Raw genomic sequence first — 22,152 nt, 5'->3', positions numbered from 1 at the left:
TCCACGATATTTGAAGCACCATTCTAGGTAGCAGGGATTCAGTGGAACGAAACCAAGTCCCTGCCTTCATGGTAATTACATTCTAGCTGGGGAGACAGACAATAAACAAACACAGGTACTCTCCGCTTTGCAAAAGTTCACAGTACACCGCTTGGCCCTTACCAAAGACTCATTTTAGTACCTGTTTTCGCCAACCAAAAGAAATCTGAAGAGGATTTTCACTTTAACAAAAAAAGACAAAAAACAAAACTAGTGTTCAGCATTTGTGTTACAGGGAGAATGAGAGCTATTATAGAAACAGCGCACACCCTCACAGTGAGAGTGACCCACCAAGCTCCCTCCCTGGGAAGTACACGCAGCATCTCAGGGTCAAATCGCCAAGAGCTTGGAACTGTGTCTATGAGCATCTGTGCTTTACCTCCATATGTACTGTGCATCCAATAGCAAAATGTTTCTTAAGATATTAGAAAAGCCTGACAGAGGCTATTTTTGGGTGTGGGAACAGACCTCAAATTTTTCCATACAAATTAATGGTGATTGCCTCTCCACTTTACACCATTGAGGCTTAGGAAAGGTTTCAAAGAATGCTCCATTTTCGGGCAGTGGGAGAAACCTGCATGTAATATATCCTTCAGTAGCGATGAACACTGAAGGAATTAAAGCAGAGCAAGGGCACAGCATGTCAATCTTATTTAGATAGCGTGGTGTTTTTTATTAAAGTACTAGCTGAAAAGGTGATGTCAACACAGATCTCAGTGGTGGGATGGACCAGCCATACAAGCTGAGAAAGAGCATTCTAGGCAGAGGGCGATTGCCCGCATAAAGATCTGAGGTATGGGCAACCCCAGGTGGCTTCAGCCCAGGGCCTGATCCTGGAGACCTGGGATCGAGTCCCACGTCAGGCTCCCTGCATGAAGCCTGCTTCTCCCTCTGCCTGTGTCTCTGCCTCTCTCTCTCTCTCTCTCTCTCTCTCTCTCTCATGTATAAATAAATAAAATTAAAAAAAAAAGATATGAGGTAGAATGTGCTTGGCTTGTTCTCAGCTCAGGAGTAATCACTTGAGACTAGGTTGTGAAGGTGCTGTAGGCAGGAGTCAGAGTCTACCCACAAGTACTTCAGGCCAGCAGAAGTCCAGATGAGTCTGAACTTTATTCAAGGTGTTTTTAAAGCAATTAGATTAATGAAACCAACAGATAGATGATAGAGATAGATAGATAAATAGATGATGATAGATAGATGATAGATAGATAGATAGATAGATAGATAGATAGATAGATAGATGATAGATAATTTATCTGCTTTTGTAAAGGTCACTCTGGCCACTATGTAAGAGGGTAAGAGTGAAAGCAGAGGTTATTCTAGCAGTCCAGGCAAAAGGTAGGAGGACAACCCTGGCAATAGAAATAGATATACAATCTGTTTGGAAGGGCAACAAGACCCACTGCTGGTCTGATATGGGGCATGAAGGAAAGAGGGACACAGAGGATGATTGCTGGATTTGAAGCTCTGGTTTCCATTGGAACTCTCCCTGGCATCCCAAAGCTAAAGGAAGTACCATGCAGTGGTTCACAGGCCCTGACAGAGACTCGGGAGTCAGAGTGTAAAGACCTCCTGCAATGACCTCAAGTTCCTCTCATTCCCACCATGGGAGAGCAGAACCAGCCCCACACCCTGAGGTGTAGCTGGCAGAGGGAATTACACTTCTCAGATGAGGAAAGCAGGAAGCAGGGAATGGACCAGGAGTGGAGAAGGTTATTTTTGCAAGTAGCTGTGACACAAAAGAATCAGGAGCTCCCAGAGCAAAGCACTGTGGAGCACAGTGGAAATCAGGCCTGGTAATTCTCTAGGAATCGTGGCCTTTGCTTCATTCATGCCAGGCACCCAGTGGGCATTCCCTAAACACCACTGACCACAAAAATGATGTTGACTGGGCAGCTCTGCCACTCATTGGACCAATTATTTATGATCGTTCAGCTGATTTCCCACTCTGGAAATAGTATTCAATTTTACTGCAAACACAATTAGGGCACACTAATGCAAATGCTTTAGCACCACAAAAATAGATCTTACCTCCCACTGGATGCCTTTATGCACTAAATTTGTGGCTAAGAGACCCATTATCAAAGTCCCAGGCAGGGTTCTCCTACGTGCAGATGAAGGCAGTATAGGAAAAGTCAATAGGCCCAGGTCAATCCTACTGGTGTAGGGTCCACATTTTCCTTCCTAGCAGTCTTAGTCTACTTGTTTCTTCCTTAGCATCTTATTATAACTTCTTAATATATATATTTTTTTCATTTCAAAAACTAAATCTCAATTGATCCAGAATGGCAATCTTTCTATTTTTACTTGCTCTCTTATGTACTCACTCTCTCCCTTATGTTTCACACTCAAGTCAAACTGAGAAGAAAAAGTTTGAAATTACATGCCTTTTCAAAGTCATACAATTGAACCATTTTTCTTTAGAATATCTATTTTTTTTTAGATTTTCTAGATTTTCCCCTAGTGTTTATTTCTTCAATGATTATGGAATGTTCCTTTTGTTGTTGTTGTTGTTAAAAATTTATCTATTTAATGAGAGACAGAGAGAGAGGGAGAGACAGGCAGAAGGAGAAGCAGGCTCCCTGTGGGGAGTCCAATGTGGTACTCATCCTGCCACCCCAGGATCACACCCTGAGCCTAAGGTAGACACTTAACCACTGAGCCCCAGGAGTCCCTGGAATGTTGTTTATTGATGTCAAGAAATTTTGCAACTTAGATCCTACACATATCATCACTACCCTTCTCCACCAATTCCAATTTATGGAAAACAGAATGAGACAAGTGCAAATCTGAAGTGAATAGTAAGGACAGACTGGCTTCCTTTTGTGTTACATTGTACCTACCAATCTCCACTCCAATTCCCTTAATTAACACATAACCAGAGAAAGCAATCTCCTGATAATGATCCCAGAACATGAGTCAAACAGGAAAAGAACTGTGGATTCTCTGAATCATAATATCCAGGGCTAAATGGAAAAACAGTGGGAATAATCCAAATATCCTCAATTAGCACAGTTAATCAATATTTGATTCATATTTCTTTTTTGCTTTTTTAAGATTTTATTTATGTATTTGACAGACAGAGATTGAGCACAAGCAAGGGGAGTGGCAGGCGGAGGGAGAGAGACAAGCAGTCTCCCTGCCCAGCAAGGAGCCTGATACAGGGCTCCATCCCAGGACCCTGGGATTATAAACTGAGCTGAAGGCAGATGCTTAACCAACTGAGCCACCCAGCAGCCCCTGATTTCTATTTCTTTGAGACATTTAAACTATGGATTTTCTTCTCTACCTTAGAGATCTTTCAAATACAACTTTGCAAAGCCACTCTATGTGTGACAGATAATCTCATCTTTCTCCTGGATATGATGGTTTAAGCCTTTTTTCCCCCTCAGGGCTTCCCTTGTCCTCATTTAACTGTTTTAATTTTATTTTTAGATCAACAATAAAGGCATATCTTGTCTCATTAAATTTTACTTATTAAATATTTGTATGTAAATAAATAACTTACTGATTCTCTAATCGTAGACACTGAAGACTCAGTTGTTTTTCCAAATTGAAACTCTAGCCCTTACCATCTTCTTACTTCCTGCTATTAAAGAAGTAACTCTATTCAGCTCTCCTAAACACTCATTGCCCTCTAAACCCTATCACTTCATTTATTAGGCTCATGAGACAATAACAGTAAACTGAAAGAGGGGAAAAAAAGCATCAAATTATACTTTCCATAGACTGTTACAGTTTTAAAATTTGTCCACAATGTTTTGATATTCCTCCTTAGAGTATGAGCTGAATTTAGTGACTGACTTCCAACAGTGAGATATGCAGAAGTACTTGTGTGTGACTTTCAGGGTTAGGGCTTAAAAGTCATTGCAGCGTCCATCTTGCTCTATCTGGATCCCTTCGACCACAGGACCTAGCTGCCATGTCATAAAAACACTCAAGCAGCCCTTCAGAGGGGTCCAAATGATAAACAAGGCCTTCTGTAAATAACCCATCTTAGAGGTGAATCTTCCAGCTACAGTTAAGCTTTCAAATGACTACAGCCCTGACTGACGTCTTCATTAAAATGTCATTAGAGGAGTGTTATACTATATGTTGGCAAATCAAACTCCAATAAAAACATTTACAAAAAAAAAAAAATGTCATGAGAGACCCTGAGCCAGAGCCACCCAGTAAAGTTGCTCACTAATCTCCAGCCCACAGATACTGGGAGATAATAAATGGTTGTTTTAAGCTGATACATTTTGAAATAATTTGTTATACAGCAATAGATGGCTAATATACTGATTATTTCACAGATGTATTACCCTCTTCTCTATTGAACTTACAGTACTTACTTATCCTACACTTACACCTCTGGAAGCACTTCTAATCATGGCAGTTGATTATTGCCTAGAATAGCTGCATATTTAATTGTCTGAAAAATATATGGCAGGGGGGCCTGGTTGGCTCAGTCGAAAGAGCATGTGACATGCTCTTCCACCCAAAAGAATAATCCAATGAACATGTGAACTTTGACCCTAAACATGTATCTTATCAAAATATCTCACAATTCTCTAATAACATAGTAATCAAGAACCTAAATTGTTATATTATCATCTTCATCCATTTAGGTTATTTCTGCATCCTTGTTAACACGTTAGAGTATATCAAACTGATGTGAAAACCATTCATCTCAGCTGTGCCCCAAATTTTCCTCCTGTGGTGAAATTCTTTTACATTATAATGACTTTACTGGTACCATTGCTTACCAATCTCATTCTCTATTACTCTCACATAGGCTATAAAAATCTTAGTAAGTTGTTGGGAAAAATTAATTCAAACATCTATATCATTAAAGGTAAAATAATGTTCTATTAAAAAATCTGTCTCAATTTCTGAAATAAGCTATGTGAAAACGCACTCAATCTTAGCCTCAATAGATTTTTTTCACCAGTAAAGTGATCTTTCAGATAATTAGGTCAAAACAATGCAATAAAACTTGAGATTATTGTTAAAATTTTTTTCTCAAGCTACTATAACTGTTTTTCATATCAAGACTGGTTCCCTATATCTACAGGTGAATGAATTTCTCTAATTTCTAACAGTGATCCAAAATGAATTATTTCCGGAGAGTTATTATTATTTGTTTCTCTAACTTCATGGTTCATAATTCAGTTAAAGACTAAAGGGATTTTAAAATTTCTCAACAATGGGGGATCCCCGAGTGGCTCAGTGGTTTAGGCAGGTGCTAAATCAGCCCAGGGCATGATCCTGGACTTCCAGGATCGAGTCCCACATTGGGATCCCTGCATGGAGACTGCTTCTCTCTCTGCCTCTCTTTTTCTCTGTGTCTCTCGTGAATAAATAAATAAAATCTTTTAAAAAAAATTCTCAACAATGGGTCTCATTGTTTTATATTATTATTGATATGATTCTTCATAGTAACATATTTTTACCTTTCACATTTTCCTTTTGACACTCGAGACTGTTCAATTTGTTGAAAGACAGAAGGCTTAAGAAACACATTAATCTGTTTTTCTAAAATGTGGAATTCCTATAGTCTCCTCTTAAAATATGCATAATAAAAGTACATCTGTAGCATTTCTGGAAAATAACAATTTTTCCCAACTTAGCTATTAGGCAATTTCCTCTACTGTTTTCGTTACTAAAGAACTTAAGATCAAACCAAGAATTATTATATAGTAAACCCCTCTACCTTTTTATTTGCAATTGGTTGTTGAAGGACACTCATCATCTTATATCTTGCCACGGAATTACTTATGCAAAGGCCTTATTTTCTTCTCCAGTACATTATAATCTGTGTATAACTAGAGCTGTTCTTTCAAATGTTTGGATCTTTTTTCAGGTCCTAACTGAACCTCTCAAATTAACTACCTCTCAAATTAAGATCTTTTATGGGGCTTTTAGCCATATAGGATTTCAGAAACAATGTTAACAAAGAAATAATGGCTTTGGTCTTGATATAAAGCTTTTGAAATTTTCCACTTATTCATCCATTCTTCAAAGGTATCTATGAGAGATTAAATTATTGGTCCCAATTCTTCACTCTCCTGTGATATAATTATGTGCATAATTTTACATCTCTCTCCCATTTTGAATAAAACATATTTCTCTGCCTTGGTGATATCACACTTGGTCATTGACAGACTTGCTTTGGCCAAGGAAATGTGAATGGAGGCCACAAATGTGTTTACATGGGTTGGCTTGCCTCTTACGTTCTTGTTTTCTGTTACGGGAGCAACATTCTAGAGCTACCAGCTGGTTCAAATTGGGGGGAAATGAGAGAAATGAGGAGTAAATCTGGACTCAACATGTAGATTGTAAAAAGGTCAGATGATGCTAGACAAGCATAGCAGAATCATAGCCAACTGTAGAACCATAAGCAAAACAAGATTAAATGCTTGTTGTTGTAAGGAACTGAGATTTATTTAAGGTGGTTTGTTACCGGGCATCATTGTAGTGATAGCTATCTATTACAATGTCCTCCCATTGGTCCTCCTGTCTTTGTTGAAAAAATTAAATGAGTTAATATACTTCAAGCATTCAGTAAATATTGGTTGTTGTAATCCTAATTCAGCAAATGGATATAAACTATGTAATTGGACGTTGAACAACACAGGTTTGAACTGCATGGGTCCACTTACATGTAGATTTTTTTTCGATATATACAGTACAATACAATAGATATTTTTTCTTCTTATGATTTTCTTAATAACATTTTCTTATCTTGAGCTTACTTTACAGAATATAATACATTAACATATAAAATATGTGTTAGTCAACTGTCCGTGTTATTGGTAAGGATTCCAGTCAATAGTAAGCTATTAATAGTTAAGTTATTGGGGAATCAAAAGTTGTATGTGGATTTTCAACTACATGGGCATTTCACACCCCTAACCCCCATGTTGCTCAAGGATCAACTGTAAATTGAGAGATACAAGCCCCAGATGTGCAAAAATATATTTCCAACTGTTCTGCCATAGTAATACCATTCATTTATACTTACCATATGATGTAGTACATGGTACAGTTGATTTCAGAGACATTAATTTCATTACAGGAAGATTAAAACATAGTACAGAAAAAAAATCTAAGTTCAACTTCTGAGAAGTAACTTTCTTGAAATCACAGGCAAATACATTTGTAGGGGAAATGAGAGGGTTAAAATGTGAGGCATTGATATGACTCATTTAATTATTAATTCAGCTTGGAAAACTATTTACCAGAAAGACAATGTTAATTTCTATCCTAATTGTCCACAACGATTTTTCTCTATAGTTAGCATTATTTTAGTAGCAAAAATGTTGGAAACAACATAAATGTATAACAATAGGAAGAATTAGATAAACTGTGATACAAACATTCAGTGGGATAGTATGAAGTCATATAACTTTCCTGTTGTAAGAAAAATATTGCATAATATGAAAGCATGCCCATTATATATTGCTTAATTGAAAGAGTTATAAAATGGTATTTGTGGTTTAACTTCATAGTTTTAAAACATATACTTAAAATGTGAAAAGTACTTATGCTTATGCATTTATTAGAAGTATAAATAAAAACTACATTGAGAACCATTTTTATGTATTAGATTGCCAAAGACTCAAAGTTCAATAACACATCATATGGTGAGGGGTTATGGGAGAAGTTATGCTCATCCATCGCTCAGGAGAGTTGTCAGTTAGTGCAACTTTTATAAAGAGAAGAGGGACAATGTCTATAAAAACCACAAATGCACATAACCTTTTATTCAGCTATTCAAATTCTAGAAATTTATCCCAAATATACTTTATTATGAGTAAAATGACATATAAACAGATGTTATGGGTCCAACTGTGTCCTCCTCAAAATTCATATGTTAAAGCCCTAAACTCCAGGACTTCAGATTGTGATCTTATTTAGAGATGGAGTCTTTACAAGGTAATCGAGTCATAATGAGATCATTACGGTGGGCTCTAATTCAAGATGACGGGTGTCCGTATATAAAGAGAAAATTTGAACACAGAGGCACACACATAGAGGGCAGACAAAGCTAAGAGATATAGAGAAAAGATGGACATCAACAAGCCATGAAGAAAGGACTGGAACAGATTCTTTCTCATAGCCCTCAGAAGGAACCAATGCTGTTGACACTTCAATTTTAGATTTCTAGCCTTAGAACTGTAAGACAAGGCATAGAACAGTCTGAATATTAAGCTGCCATTTGGGTGGAGTAAAAAGGAAAAAACATGCAGATAACTATTTGAATCTACTTAAAATATCTCTGCCAGAAGAAAGAATAGAGAAGAGTGGGAGCCTCTATAAAAGGGAACTGGCCAGCTGAAGTGCTAAAGGAGGAAGATTTTGTTTTGTTTTATCACCATTTTATTTTTTGAATTTTGAACTATGAGGCTGCGTTACTTATTCAGATATAATACATAAGTATGTGTGTGAATGTATATCCATACCTTAGAGAAATTAATTGAAAGGATATAAACATATAACCTTTGGGCAATGAGATAAGAAGTTATTGTTTCTATTCTTGTCTCCTTTTTGCTTCAATTATTACCCTTGCAATTAGAAAAATCACTATGTTTTCAAAATATTAGATCATTCTTAAAATAGGACTGTTTAATTTTGCTTTGGTTTTTAACCAACATGGTAGAAGGAAGTACATTAATGGGACTTTAGGAAGAATTTGCCAGCCGTATTTTGGCCCGAGGAACAGAAAAAAAAAAGCAATATTAAGTAATTTTTATAGTTATTATAAATTAACTTCTACTTCTACCAAGTCAAGAGTTATTTTTCTTTCAACCGGTACAAATGCAACGACAGAATTTAATATAAATAAAATAAATATAATATAAAACCCATCATTCATTAGGATGCCATTAAAACAAAATCCTCATGTGTCTGCTCTGAGATTTAGTCTGCTTAGAACTAGTAACAGTCCACCACTATAATTTTGAAGAAGCAGGTACTATACCATCATATGTTGAATAGCATTAACAAACTGTATCATATCTGAAAGACTGTCTCTCAGAGGAGAGAAATGAAATTGAGGGCAGATAGTCGAGCCCTTTATCAGTTTATTAATGAAGTAGCAACCTCTTCTGTATAATAGATAACACCACAGGGCCAACCAGGCTAAAGCCAGCAGTGATACTATTGTACATGAAGCAAAACTGCTCCTATAGGCTTGCTGTAAGATAAACCATGAAAAAGAAAGCCCTGAATAATGTGAATTTTAATGTTGACTTTGAAAAGATTTCATTTTTCTATAGGATAATCTAGGTCAGCAATAGACCTTTACAGATTTGCTAGTATTAAAGGTCTATAGAAGGAAATTGCTTATAAAAAAAGACTGCACAATCTGTATTCTCTTGATTTTACAAAGCAGACAACATATCATTCATGGCCTCATATTTATCTTTAATATGTGACTATTCAAGAACAAGGTAGTTCAAATGGGTTTTCATTTGCTAGGTTAAAAATAAAATCTTGTCAAACTCAGGGGAGAATTTACAGAGCGCTAGGTAAGATTGGTTTTGCATTACAGGTGGATTTAACATCCCAATTTCTTGAGTCAGATCCAAATGCTTTTCAGTTCTTCTCCTCCTACGGCAGTTGGGATAAAATTTTTGGCTCTGCTTCAGAAGGAAAATGATACATTGCTATTTGATGCTGGGCCTAAACAAAGAACATTAGGGCAAAATCATGTCTCCATAACTCCCAGTATTGTGAAGAATGCTAAAGTTTCTGGATAGGAGATACTCCAAAAATTACCTTGAGCAACAAGAGGAAGATATTTCCACATGCCCTTTGGAGACACTTTGCAATGGTTTAAAGCATGTGTACAACTTTTTCCTACTCCTCCCTTGAGAGATAGGGGTTTTTGTCCCCTCTCTCTGAATCTAGACTGATCTCAGCGACTTGTAAGCACAGAATGCAGTGAAAGGGAGGCTACATAGTTCTGAAGTTAGGTCAGAAAAAGCCATATAGCTTCTGCTTTTTTCTCTTGGGATGCTCAAAGCCAAGCGCTATGTAAAAGATCTGACCCCTGAGACCACCATACTGAAGATGCCATATACAGGCAGATAGTTAACATAACTGCAGCCATGTGAGCAAGCCATTTTGGATGTCCTGCTCATATATCTACAGCTCAGCCCACACCTGACTGTAACCTCATAAGATAGCCCAAGTAAGAACTGTGCAAATCAGTCCTCCATTTCCTGACCTACTTGGTTGTGAGTCAAATTAAGTGGGTATTTGAAGCTACTCAATTTCAGGAGAGTTTGTTACAATGTAATAAAAATCAGAGCACTCCTTTACACAAATTATAAAAAAACAAATAGATGATGCTTCAGCTTTTTAAAGTCTATAAAATCCAGAATCAGCAACCAGTCTTTATTCCTTATAAAGCAAGTGGTATTTTTCCAACCTGCTTGAATTTTTCTGGGCTCTTAGTATTCCACCGATACTCAAATCTAGAATGTAGACTTGGCTAGAAGAGATTGGGCTGAGATGCCAATAACTTCAAGAACAATTGTTTGTCTCATTTACTAGCCAATACAACTGATTATTCATGAAAGCAGAACAAATGCTACTTTAGTGAGAATCAGCCCAGGGGAAGCCATTGTTCATGCTATGCTCAAGGGTCTAAGAATATTGACCACGCTGAAATACCTCACTTGAGCATACACATTATGCTCATGTCTTTTCTTAATCCCCAAACATTTTCATTCTGTATATTGTTCAAGGTCAGAATAAAGTTTGGGATGTGTTTTTGTTACTGTTTTTGTATTGGTCCTAGAGCACAATAACCTCAAAGCCTAATAACACAGGGCACATCTAGAGATGTCAGGATTTATGATAAAACTTAGTTAATGGCCCATGGTTCATCCACACAACTGATTGTTGCAGGACATTTAAAGCCCCAAACCTAAATTTATCCTGCATAAAGGTGGGATGGTTAGATAGATTCAATGAACTTCAGTTCTCACTTGATTTGCTAATGAAGCTAAGAACTTCCTTAGATGGGTGAGCATTTTCAAGTGATAAATGACAAAGCACCTTGACCACATCCATTTAGATAACCTCCACCTGCGTTAGGATGAACTCAGGCAAAACAGACTGACTGGATTTCACAGTTCTGGGTCCAGTTGACTCATGACACTTGTCTCATCATAATGATAAATTCTCAAGCAGATAAGTAGGAGAGCTGTACCTGTACCTCAGCTAAGAAGGGATTTTAAGACTTTCTCTGAGTTGTAATATTCTATATGAATAATGCACTGCTTCAAAGATGTTCTGTTGCAAAGAAAATTTAAATTTCTTCCTTACAGACATTTTAATGATTTTCAATCACCTAACCTCTTCCTTGATCACTTTCTCTATATATTAAGTGAAATTCAAGTCACTGGTTAAAGAGGTTATTCAAAATTATTCAAAAGAAGAGGTTAATCAAAATGATAAATCAGTTTGGGTAGTTGGAGACTTTCAGATAAAGAGCCCTAGATGATATCAGTTTCATGCTCATTATCCCTAATAAAATAAATCATTTACTGCGTGTGTATTCCATGTCCATGATGGTTGATGCTAGATGGATGTAAACTGTGTTTTCCTGACTAGCATCTACTTCCTCTTATTCTGGCAACAGGGCCCTTATTTTCATTCAGGAAAATTACTTTCTTCATTCATAGGCCCTACATTTTGTGTGAGGCAGATCCCACTCCCTTTCCAAGTGTGGGGACATGATCCAGGTCTTGCCAAACAGAACATTTTATTTTATTTTTATTTATTTTTTTTCAAACAGAACATTTTAAGAAGGAGGTGAGAGAATCACAAGCCATGGGTAATTAAGAAATAGTTCATTCAAAGGACTCAACACTGTTGAACAGAAGATGAATTCCATGGAGTATGAAATTCAGAGGAGGAAGTGGGAAAAGGTGCAGGATAAGGGTCTTGGATGCTTGTTGAGGACTTTGGAATTTTTCCTGGGAGTCCTTTGAGGGCTAAAGGCAGGGAAGATACGAGATCATATTCATGTTTTTATAAAGTATTCCAGTCTGCATTGTAGAGAATGAATTTTGAGGCCCAAGTTGAAATCAGGTAGATAGTTGGGGAGATTGCGATATGAATCTTAGCATGTAATAATTGTTTCCTGAACCAAGGCTGTGAAAATATGGAGGGAGAGAAGAAATGCTAAAGAGATAAAAGCTGATTTCTTATTGACTGGGAAGAAAAAGCAAGGGCAGGGGGGAGAAAGACATAAGCTGTTTACTTACAAACCCTGTAGTATGTTGTAGACATCTCGGGGTAAGACCCATAGATGACTTATTTCGGCATCTCTTACTAAGGGAGACCTGTTTGAATCCAATATCATAAGATGGTTAAGAGCTCAGATCCCAAAGTCAAACAGCCTGTGTTTGAGCCCCAATAGTGCCAATTACTAGCTGTGTGATTTACACACTTTATCAGGTGTTTGGGGTCTCAGTTTTCTTACCTGCAAAATGGAGGAAGTATCTGGATCTACCTTATAGAGTTGTAAGTATTAAATAAACCATTCCAGGGATCCCTGGGTGGTGCAGCAGTTTAGCGCCTGCCTTTGGCCCAGGGCGCGATCCTGGAGACCCGGGATGGAGTCCCACGTCGGGCCCCGGTGCATGGAGCCTGCTTCTCCCTCTGCCTGTGTCTCTGCCTCTCTCTCTCTCACTGTGTGCCTATCATAAATAAATAAAAAAAATTAAAAAAAAACACATTCCATGTATAATAATTCAGATAGTTCTGGAACATAGAAAGTACTACATAAGTGTTAGCTACTATTATTCATATAGTATACTCTCAATAAATATTATAATAAGCAATTGGCACTCCCCCCAGACACATGTTCCAAGGGCAAGTAAGATGTCTTTTGACATAATTTATCTTGGCTATCTGTTCCTTGGTGTTGAAATTAAGAAAAGTTACAAGCTGCTTTCTGTTCTAAAAAAAACATTATAATAATATTTTAACAAGAAGAAAAACCCGACAGAATAAAAAATAACTGTTAACAGGCCAGAGTCAAATTGGGAAAAGCAGGATGCCAGAAGGCAAAAAACTGAAGCACATGCTATTTAATATCGTTATTAATGATCTGAAGCGCAAAATAAATTGCATATTACTCTTATTTGCAGAAAATCATAAACAGTGAAAAGATAGATCCCCAGCACAGAATAATCTAGAGACCTTGGAGAGGCACACGAGTTTAAGTGTGATGAGTTCAATTTACAAGAACATAAAACAATGCACTTTGGGAAAAATACTATGAAGCACAAACATAAACTGAGAATTCTTCTAAAGAGTGAAAGGCTTAAGAGGATTTGGGGGTGAGAGTCGATAACAAATTCACAAGAGTTTACAATGTGCTGGTAGTAGCAAAAGAAAAAAAAAGAAAAAGAAAGAAAGAAAGAGGCAGGGAGCAGGGAGGTAAATGTTCTAGAAGAGGAGCAATACGAAATTACTGGTACCGAGTGAGCAAAATAATACCTATGATAATCTAAATTATTCCCAGTCACCCTGTGAATTTCCAATTTCTACTTTAGGAAAGTACCTAGCAATATATATCTCACTATGAAAATGTACCTCTTCATCTCTATACTTCTAAAATACTGAGGAAACATAAGAAATAAATAGGACTCTTTTCATGGTGAAAATAGGGCTCCCAAATACAAATCGCCCTTTAGCTTAAGGAATTGGGTGAACAATAATACAGCACTGTTAGAAGCTAGTTAACTTTTAAAAAGATAATAGTTACTATAGTTGTCAAGTTTCACCATAGTTATCTGGAAGGGAACATCAAGGAAAAACACATTGTGTTCATTCATTTACTGATACAGCAAAATTGATTGAGAAGTAATACAAATAATAATGAAACCGGGTATTGTCAATGCCTAGAGATACAAAAAAATGAATGAGATATAATTCTGCTGCAGGAAACAAGCCCTTAAGCTGATCATTGTAATCCCATGTGAAAAACCCAGTGATAGATGGACATGGAGACAGGAACCCAGAGGATGGAAAGAGCAGCGCAGTGCTAAGCTGGAGAAGCATTAAATAGTTGGTGAGGCTGGAGCATTAGGTCCAAGCTGAGAGAGGTAAGAAGTGACACCAGAAAATAACAGGATCCTTAAGGAGTCACTGCAGTGTTAAACCAGGAAGAAAATAGCCAGTTGGAGGTTATATGGGAATTACTCTGGCAGCCAGTATGGAGGCTGAATTTGAGATAAACAAATTTGGAGAAAAATGACTTCTAAGGGTCCAAATGTGAGGTGCTATAAGTAATATAAATTCCCCTGGATTTCCCTTAGGGAAGACCCATTCCCATTGGCTTTAGGCTTGGTGGGAAGATATGGGTTGCAGACTCAAGCTAGGCTAATTCATCCTTTGTCTCTCCCTGGAATTTGAATTATGAGCCAAGGGACAAAGGGATTGAAGACAGATGGAGCATCTTTATCCCTATGACAGTGTTCTCAGGGGATCACACTCTTTTCTGTTCCCTGCATCCCCTAAACCTCACTATTGTCCTTCAACACCCCTGTTTGCCTCTCCTGAGGCCTCAGTTTTTCCCCTGGATTGTCAGACCCTCCCTCTCCTTTTTGGGGGACTTAAGTTAGCCAAATACCCATTCTGGTACTTGTAACTGAAAAAAATCAATCTAATTAATAAAGGTCTGAGAAATAGTAGTTAAAATAAACAGGGTACAGTTTCTAGAATGTTATGTTTGTTTAAGTAGGCTCCATACCCCATGTGGACTCTTAAGCAACTGAGCCACCCAGACACCCCTCGTTTCTAGGTTTCAAACAACTTTTTGATTAATCAGCATTGGCTCAGAATATAACCATATTCATATATATACAAATACGTGCAATGTTTCTAAAAGAGTATGTACCAAGTTCCAAATTTTAAGAAGTCTTAAAACTAGCAAAATTAAATTAGCAGAGATTTATAAGTACTTCAAATGAATCGTTCCAAAAAGTTTATTTATGGAATTCCTGTTTTCAAGGCACAATTTAACTTTCATAGATACTGGGTTTTCCTAACTAGCATTCACAGAGACTTAAAGCTCTACTCCAAATCCCTTAAACACATATTGAAGAGGTATGTGAAATCAAGTCATGACATCATAAGAACCACTGAAAGGTGGGCGCCCCAGGCATTTTCCCTCAGGGAAAATGGGTAGAGTGCTTAAAATGATTTTTTTCCATTAGTTATGGCAATGAATCAATTTGAAATTATTGAGTAGCCGACATTGTAGCACAGAGGAATAATGTCCTGGAAGTCTTACTTAAATTACTGACATCAGATATTTGAAAATGAATGACTATGAAATCTGCCTACAGGTAAGACACTGTGTATGCAATTATTCTTTCAATTTCGACTAGAGAGACATGCTTTTAAAAAGCTTAAAAATGAAAGTTTTTTTTAAAAAATTCCATTACCCATTGTATGCATAATTATACAATCATGGACACAGGGCTTTCTCTTTCTCTAATAATTGAAGATTGTAAAGGGAGGACCACCCCTACCCAGGAGTTAAGTACCAGCAAGATGCATACCATCGGGACACATTCCTGCTCAAAAATCTTTAAGAATTCTCCAATCCCAGAATGAGTCCACACTCCACATGCTGCTTTCAGGGATATCTGTCATCAAATCACAAGGTCTTCCAGATTTCAAGCTGTAGAACTGAACAAAATGCGCTCATTCTATTGCACTCTCTTGCCCTTGAATCCCTTCCTTGTGTATTTTTCCTCCACTACCACCATTTCTGTCTCTCTGCCTGTCCATATTCAGTGCCTAAAGATCTCCTCAAAGCTTATCTCCTCTAGAAGGGTCATTGCAGTCACCCAGAACACCCTGGTTTATTTCTCTCTCAAGCTCCCTCTACCAGTGACTGGCATTGATCAAACATCATTTTGTGTCCTTACTTTCTGATTACATCTTTGCCTACTAGTTCCATGAGTAGGGCATTCATTCATTCATCAAATAGTCCCTGAATTCCTACTGTATACAGACATACACCTCTAAGAAGGAATCCAACAGTGAGCTAATCAGACATAGACAACAGGCTAGTTGGCGAAGGAGGTAGAAACTGATTTTTTTAATAATCAAATAATCATGCAGTTGAGAATGAAATTATTGTGTCCATTAAGATAGCTACAGTTTCGAGTAGCAGAAAAGTCTCCACCTCAAATTGGCAAAAACAATATGGATGTGTGCCACTTTTCATGAGAAGGTTGACAATAAGGTGACTCCACTTGTTTGCAGATGTCTCAGTGCTACTCACCTCTCTCTGTGGTCTCTATCGTCAGGTTGGCAGCAGATAACAAGCTGTTCCAGGCAACCTATCCTGGTCAGCAGAGGCCGAAAACAGAGTATTTTCTTCTAAATCCTCTTTTTAACAACAACAACAAAAAATACTATCTCCCCAGCCACCTGGCACACATTCTATTTCATGTCCTGTCCCAAACTTGGTTATGGGCCAACCCCTTAACCAATCATTAGAAAGAGATTTACTAAGAGATCAAAATACAGACATCCTCTACTAAGTTACACAGGGAGGGACAGATACCTGAGCGAAATTTAAGTTTTATTACTAAGGAAAAAGGTGGAAACGAATGAGTAGGCAGCTAGCTGAGCCTGAAACAGCCATTTACTAACTACCGACTAGGTTTTATGAAAAGAAGAAACAGGATTCCATGAGAAAAACAAGGGAACAGAGCATAGACTTGGTACAGTGAAGAGCAATGGTTGGATTTGCAAGACAAATAGGAGGTAAAATTGGCAAGTCTTGATGAACTGGCCAGCATAGTTAGGAGGATGGTAGCATCAGCAATTGCCTCCAGTTTTCTGGATTGCCTCTGCCTTGAATAAGTCAGATAGATGTTGGGGTCATTTCCCAATATAGCAAACATTGGAAGGAGAGTATATTTGAAAGGAAATCAAATCATAATCCTGGTGTAGTACACATGCTTTTTTTTATCCTTTGAAACATCCAAGAATCAATGTCCATGAAGCAGTGGGTACATGGGTTTGGAGCTGGAGGAGTAATTTGAGTTGAAAATGTAACTTTGTGAAACATCTGTTTATGAGAGGTCATTTCAGCCAGGGTCATGAATGAGCTTTTTTTGACAGAGGAAGTAAAGACAGAAAAGGAGATGGATGAGTCAGGACTGAGTCTTGATGAATGCCAACATTTAATGACCAAAGATAAAGATCACTGAAAGGGTTGTAGAGAAAGAAATGCCAGAGGTAGTAGCACATGCCCTACACATTTTAAGTGTATATCATATCACATCATATTTCCTATTTCTTGATTGGCTACAATTTCTTTCTTTCTCTTTCTTTCTTTCTTTCTTTCTTTCTTTCTTTCTTTCTTTCTTTCTTTCTTTCTTTCTTTCTTCTTTCTTTCTTTCTTTCTTTCTTTTAGGCTCTATGCCCAATATGGGACTTGAACTCATGACCCTGAGATTGAGAATCACATGCTCTACCAACTGAGCCAGCAAGGCCCCCCTACAATTACTCTTTCCATTTAATCCCATTAATTAATGATTATCACAAGAAGCACCTTTAAATAATACCATTTTTATCAGGTTATCTCCAATATATAACTTAGCACTTCATTTTACCCATGTATATTACCGCTCTATAGAATTGCACTTGACCTACATACTTCTGTTTATTTCCCCAGCCAGATAGTATGCTCTCCATTGACAATGATGAGCTCTTGTATTTTATTTCCTTTGTTCTCAAGATCATAGCACAGTATTCTTCCCACAGTAGTTATTCAGCAGATAATTTAATTGATTCTGACACTTCCTATACATTTATAATGTCCTTAATTCCAGGGCATGGAATAGGGTTACTGTTCTTGTATTGAGTTTAGAGTTAGGCGCATCTTATGGTAAAAAAAAAAAAAAAGAACTCAGATGAGGAATCAACGAGTCTATTTCGAATCTGCACCCATTATCACATTCCCGAGGTCAAAATTATCCAAAGGCATTTTTACTAACTATGGCTTTACTATTTAATCTGCAGCTCCTCATTATTTTTCTAATAGAATGCTCAATAATTTACAAAGTACGAAAATGAAGATTGTGACTTCGAAGAAACACGCGCCCTCCCTTTTTCAACTAGGAAGGAATTGCTAATAACATTAGACTGCTGTCAATCAAGCCACACCATTCTAATTTTATGCTCCTAAAATGTATTAGAATTCATTTATTCTCTGTCCCTTTAATGGCCAACATTTCAAATTAATTTTAGAAACTCAATGAATAATGACCAAAAGCTCTGCCACTTCTAAGGAGCTGGGTCTTAAACACAACCTGTGGTCACCTGGTGAACATCTGTCCCCTTTGGCATCTCCAGTAGAGACATAACAAAAGCAATTGTCTTATGAGCCTGTAGAATCATTTTAAGTAAAGGGGCAAATAAACGCCTATCAAAATGGGCAACATAAAAATATCTCTGTCTGACTTTGAGGAGGGAAATGTTTTTACATCAGCTATTTGGAAAACAATGGCATGGTATGGTCAGCAAGGAAGAAAAGAATTGGTAACCACCCATAGTATATCTTATAATGAAAATAGCCAAACCAGAAATTCCAGAAGAGTTCTCTCCAAGTCTGTTGGAATTTTATGGCAGTATCTCTGATATTTTCAGTAGGAAAAACACTTGGCCCACACTTTTATCATTTGTGAGGACTCAAAAACAAAAGAGCTGTATGTGTTATAAGGTGTGCTTTATACCAACCTGGACAATTTACCTGCTTTGTGTCTTAAAGCTCTGTGTCCAACAGGCCATCAGTTAGGCTTTCAATCAATCCATAAACCTATATTGAGAGCCTTCTGTAAGTCCATGTGGAGAGGAAGCCAGGCTGTAGAAGCAAGCTTTCCAATCTGGCAGCTCTCATTAAATTCTAAAGTCACTTGTCTTTGTCTCTGTATTAAAAGAAATGATTTCATGTCCAGTTTCTCTTTTAAAAAGTGACAGAACTCAACCATGCAATATTCATTAGTTCTTTTTGGCAACTCCATTTAGCTAATGGAAATTCAGGTACATTCATGTGCAATTATTAGATATTGAAAAATTATGAAATGTCCAACTTTTCTTTTTATGACAAACACATACTCACAGGTTTTACTCTAAGGTTGTGAAATAAACACATGCAGCTGTGACGTGTCAATAAACTCATGTGACTGGCAAGTTTTCAGTTTTCTGTATCCACATATAATGTAGTAAGCAGCCAGTTACATCTTTTTTTTTTTAAGATTTTATTTATTTTTTTGACAGAGAGGGAGAGCACAATCAGGCAGGAACAGCAGGCAGACAGAGAGGGAGAAGCAGACTCCTTACCTAAACAGAGTGCCCAATGTAGGGCTTGATCCCAGGACCCCAGGATCATGACCTAAGCTGAAGGCAGATGCTTAACTGACTGAGCCACCCAGATGCTCTCAGTTACATCTTTCTCAGCTTAACTCTACTGTACTTTTTCCAATAAAGCTGTGCAGCTACAAACCACAATTTACCTAAAATAGGAGAAGGTTTAGGAAGGTGGCCTGAAGTGGAAGACCGTGCATCATTTCTACACTTCCTTGACATTATCGCCACAAGGGCAGTGATTGGGAAAGAGGTCTGCATTGGTGGCTGATAGTGCTCTCTCTGGAATCACTGGGTTGCCTGCATGACTTACAGCAATCTGTTTTGTGTGGCTGAGCCTTGGCTTCTTCATCTGGAAGATGGAGATAATATTAGTACCAAGGCTAGGAGCACTAGTTTCCGGAGCAAAATTTAAGAGGGCACTGAAAACTCAATAGTCAGATAAATCATATTTTAATGCAATATTGTAAGAAATCAGATTGGCAATCTACAGCCACTTATTTTTGTAAATACAGTTTCATTAGAACCAGTGACAGCATTAGAGTGAATCAAGTAAGGTAGAATTATGCAAGTGTGGAATCAATTCTGTCTTTTTAAAAAATCTTGATATTTTAGGGGTGCCTGGGTGTCTCAGTTGGTTAAGTATCTGACTCTTGGTTTCAGCGCAGGTCATGATCTCAGGGTAATAGCATTGAGCCCAGGTTGGGCTCACAATGGGCGTGGAACCTGCTCAAGATTCTCTCTCTCCCTTTGCCCCTCCCTCTACTGCTTGGGGATGCTCTCTTCTCTCCCCCCACCCAATAAACAAATAAATAAAATAAAATGTTGCTATTTTTCCTTAGCACGCTTTTTTGCATTAATTTTGAGTTTTTAAACTATTGATTAAAGTATGATTTATCTTGATTACTGTGTTTTTTGGCACTCACTTGCTTTTCCCTAGTACCAACTCTCATGGCATTATTGAGAAAGTTAAATGAGGCAATGTGTCTAGATATTGGCCCTTGGCTGCTCTGGGATCCCTCACTCTGAATCCTCTTGGTCTACCCCAACTGCAGTGCATGGTCTCCATATATACTGACAGCTTCCAATCTCGTGTGTCCAACTTGTGTCTTCTGCTTGGGAGTTTTCTCCCATATCAGAGGAGCCTAAGTAGCTCTTGAGCAAGGCATTCAAATGCCAGGAATTTAGGGGGTTCCTGGGTGGCTCCATTGGTTAAGTAGCCACTCTTAGTTCCAGCTAGGGTCATGATCTTGAGGTCATGGGATCGAGCCCTGTGTTGGACTCTGCGCATAGTACAGAATCTGCTTCAGATTCTCTCTCCCTCTCCCTCTAGCCCACATGCTCTCTTTGTCTCTCAAATAAATAAATAAATAAATAAATAAAATATTTCAAAGTAATAAAAGAGGGCAGCCTGGGTGGCTCAGCGGTTTAGTGCCTGCCTTCGGCCCAGGGCGTGATCCTGGAGACCTGGGATTAAGTTCCACATCAGGCTCCCTGCATGGAGCCTGCTTCTCTCTCTGCCTCTGTCTCTGTCTCTGTCTCTGTCTCTGTCTCTGTCTCTCTCTCTCTCTCTCTCTGTGTCTCTCATGAATAAATAAATAAAATCTTTTAAAATAATAATAATAATAATAATAATAAAAGAAAGAAATGCCAGGAAGTGAGTACCTCCAGTGGAGAGATCTTAACCAATGAGGACAGTAGTTGGTAAATAGATACCTCCATTCACCATATGGAGCTTTCTTCCCAAAGGTTGTTGACAAGGAGAGATATAGATATAGCAAGACTAAAGGGAGGTAAGTGAAGTGCTCATCTTAGGAACAATATTTAAGGGAGTACCCAATACTCAGTATCAAGATAGAGCTTTCTTTTTTTTTTTTTTAATTGAAGTGCAATGTACATATAACATTATATTAGTTTCAGGTATACAACATACTGATTTGGTATATATATATATACACTGCAAAATGATCACCCAATAAGTCTAGTTAATATCCATCACCACACAGTTACAAAACTCCTTTTCTTGTGATGAGAACTTTTAACATCTACTCTTAGCAACTTTTTTAAATGCAATACAACATTATTAACTATAGTCACCATGCTGTAAATTACATCCCCATGCCTTAAGGAAGTTTGTACCTTTTGACCCCCTTGACCCATGTCTTCCACCTCTATCCCATCACTGTAGCAACCACTAATCTATTCTCTGTATCTACAACCATGGAGTTTTGTTCATGTTTTTATAGATTCCATACACAAGTGAGATAATACACTATTTGTCTTTCTCTGACTTATTTCACTTAACATAATGCCTTTGAAGTCCATCCATGTTGTCACTAATGATAGGATTTCCTCATTTTTTATGGCTAAGTAATACCTCATCGTATATCCATATCACATCTTCTTTCTCTGTTCATCCATCTATAGATGCTTAGGTTGTTGCCATATTAATGCTGCAATAAACATGGGGGATACAGATATTTTTTCAAGTTTGTTTTCTTCAGATTAATACTCAGAAGTGGAAATACTAGGTCATACGCAGTTCTACTTTTAATGTTTTTAGAAGTCTCTATATTGCTCTCCATAGTGGCTGTACCAATTCACATTTCCACCAACAGTGCATGAGGGTTCCCTTTTCTCCACACTCTCACCAATGCTTATTATTCCTTGTCTTTTTGATAAAGTCATTCCAACAGGTGTGAGGTGATA

General features: G+C 37.6%; 1 non-coding gene across 1 annotated transcript; it reads right to left on the bottom strand.

Moving 5' to 3' along the window:
• Window positions 1-17,497: 17,497 nt before the first annotated feature.
• Window positions 17,498-17,570, bottom strand: TRNAE-CUC (transfer RNA glutamic acid (anticodon CUC)). The gene has a single exon. It is a non-coding gene; the product is annotated as a tRNA-Glu (tRNA).
• Between the last annotated feature and the right edge of the window lie 4,582 nt (window positions 17,571-22,152).

The sequence above is a fragment of the Vulpes vulpes genome, chromosome 9 (assembly GCF_048418805.1).
Source record: "Vulpes vulpes isolate BD-2025 chromosome 9, VulVul3, whole genome shotgun sequence".
In the NCBI taxonomy this organism is placed as follows: Eukaryota; Metazoa; Chordata; class Mammalia; order Carnivora; family Canidae; genus Vulpes; species Vulpes vulpes.
Note: the sequence above shows the minus strand (reverse complement) of the source record. Positions and strands in the feature narration are given on the sequence as shown.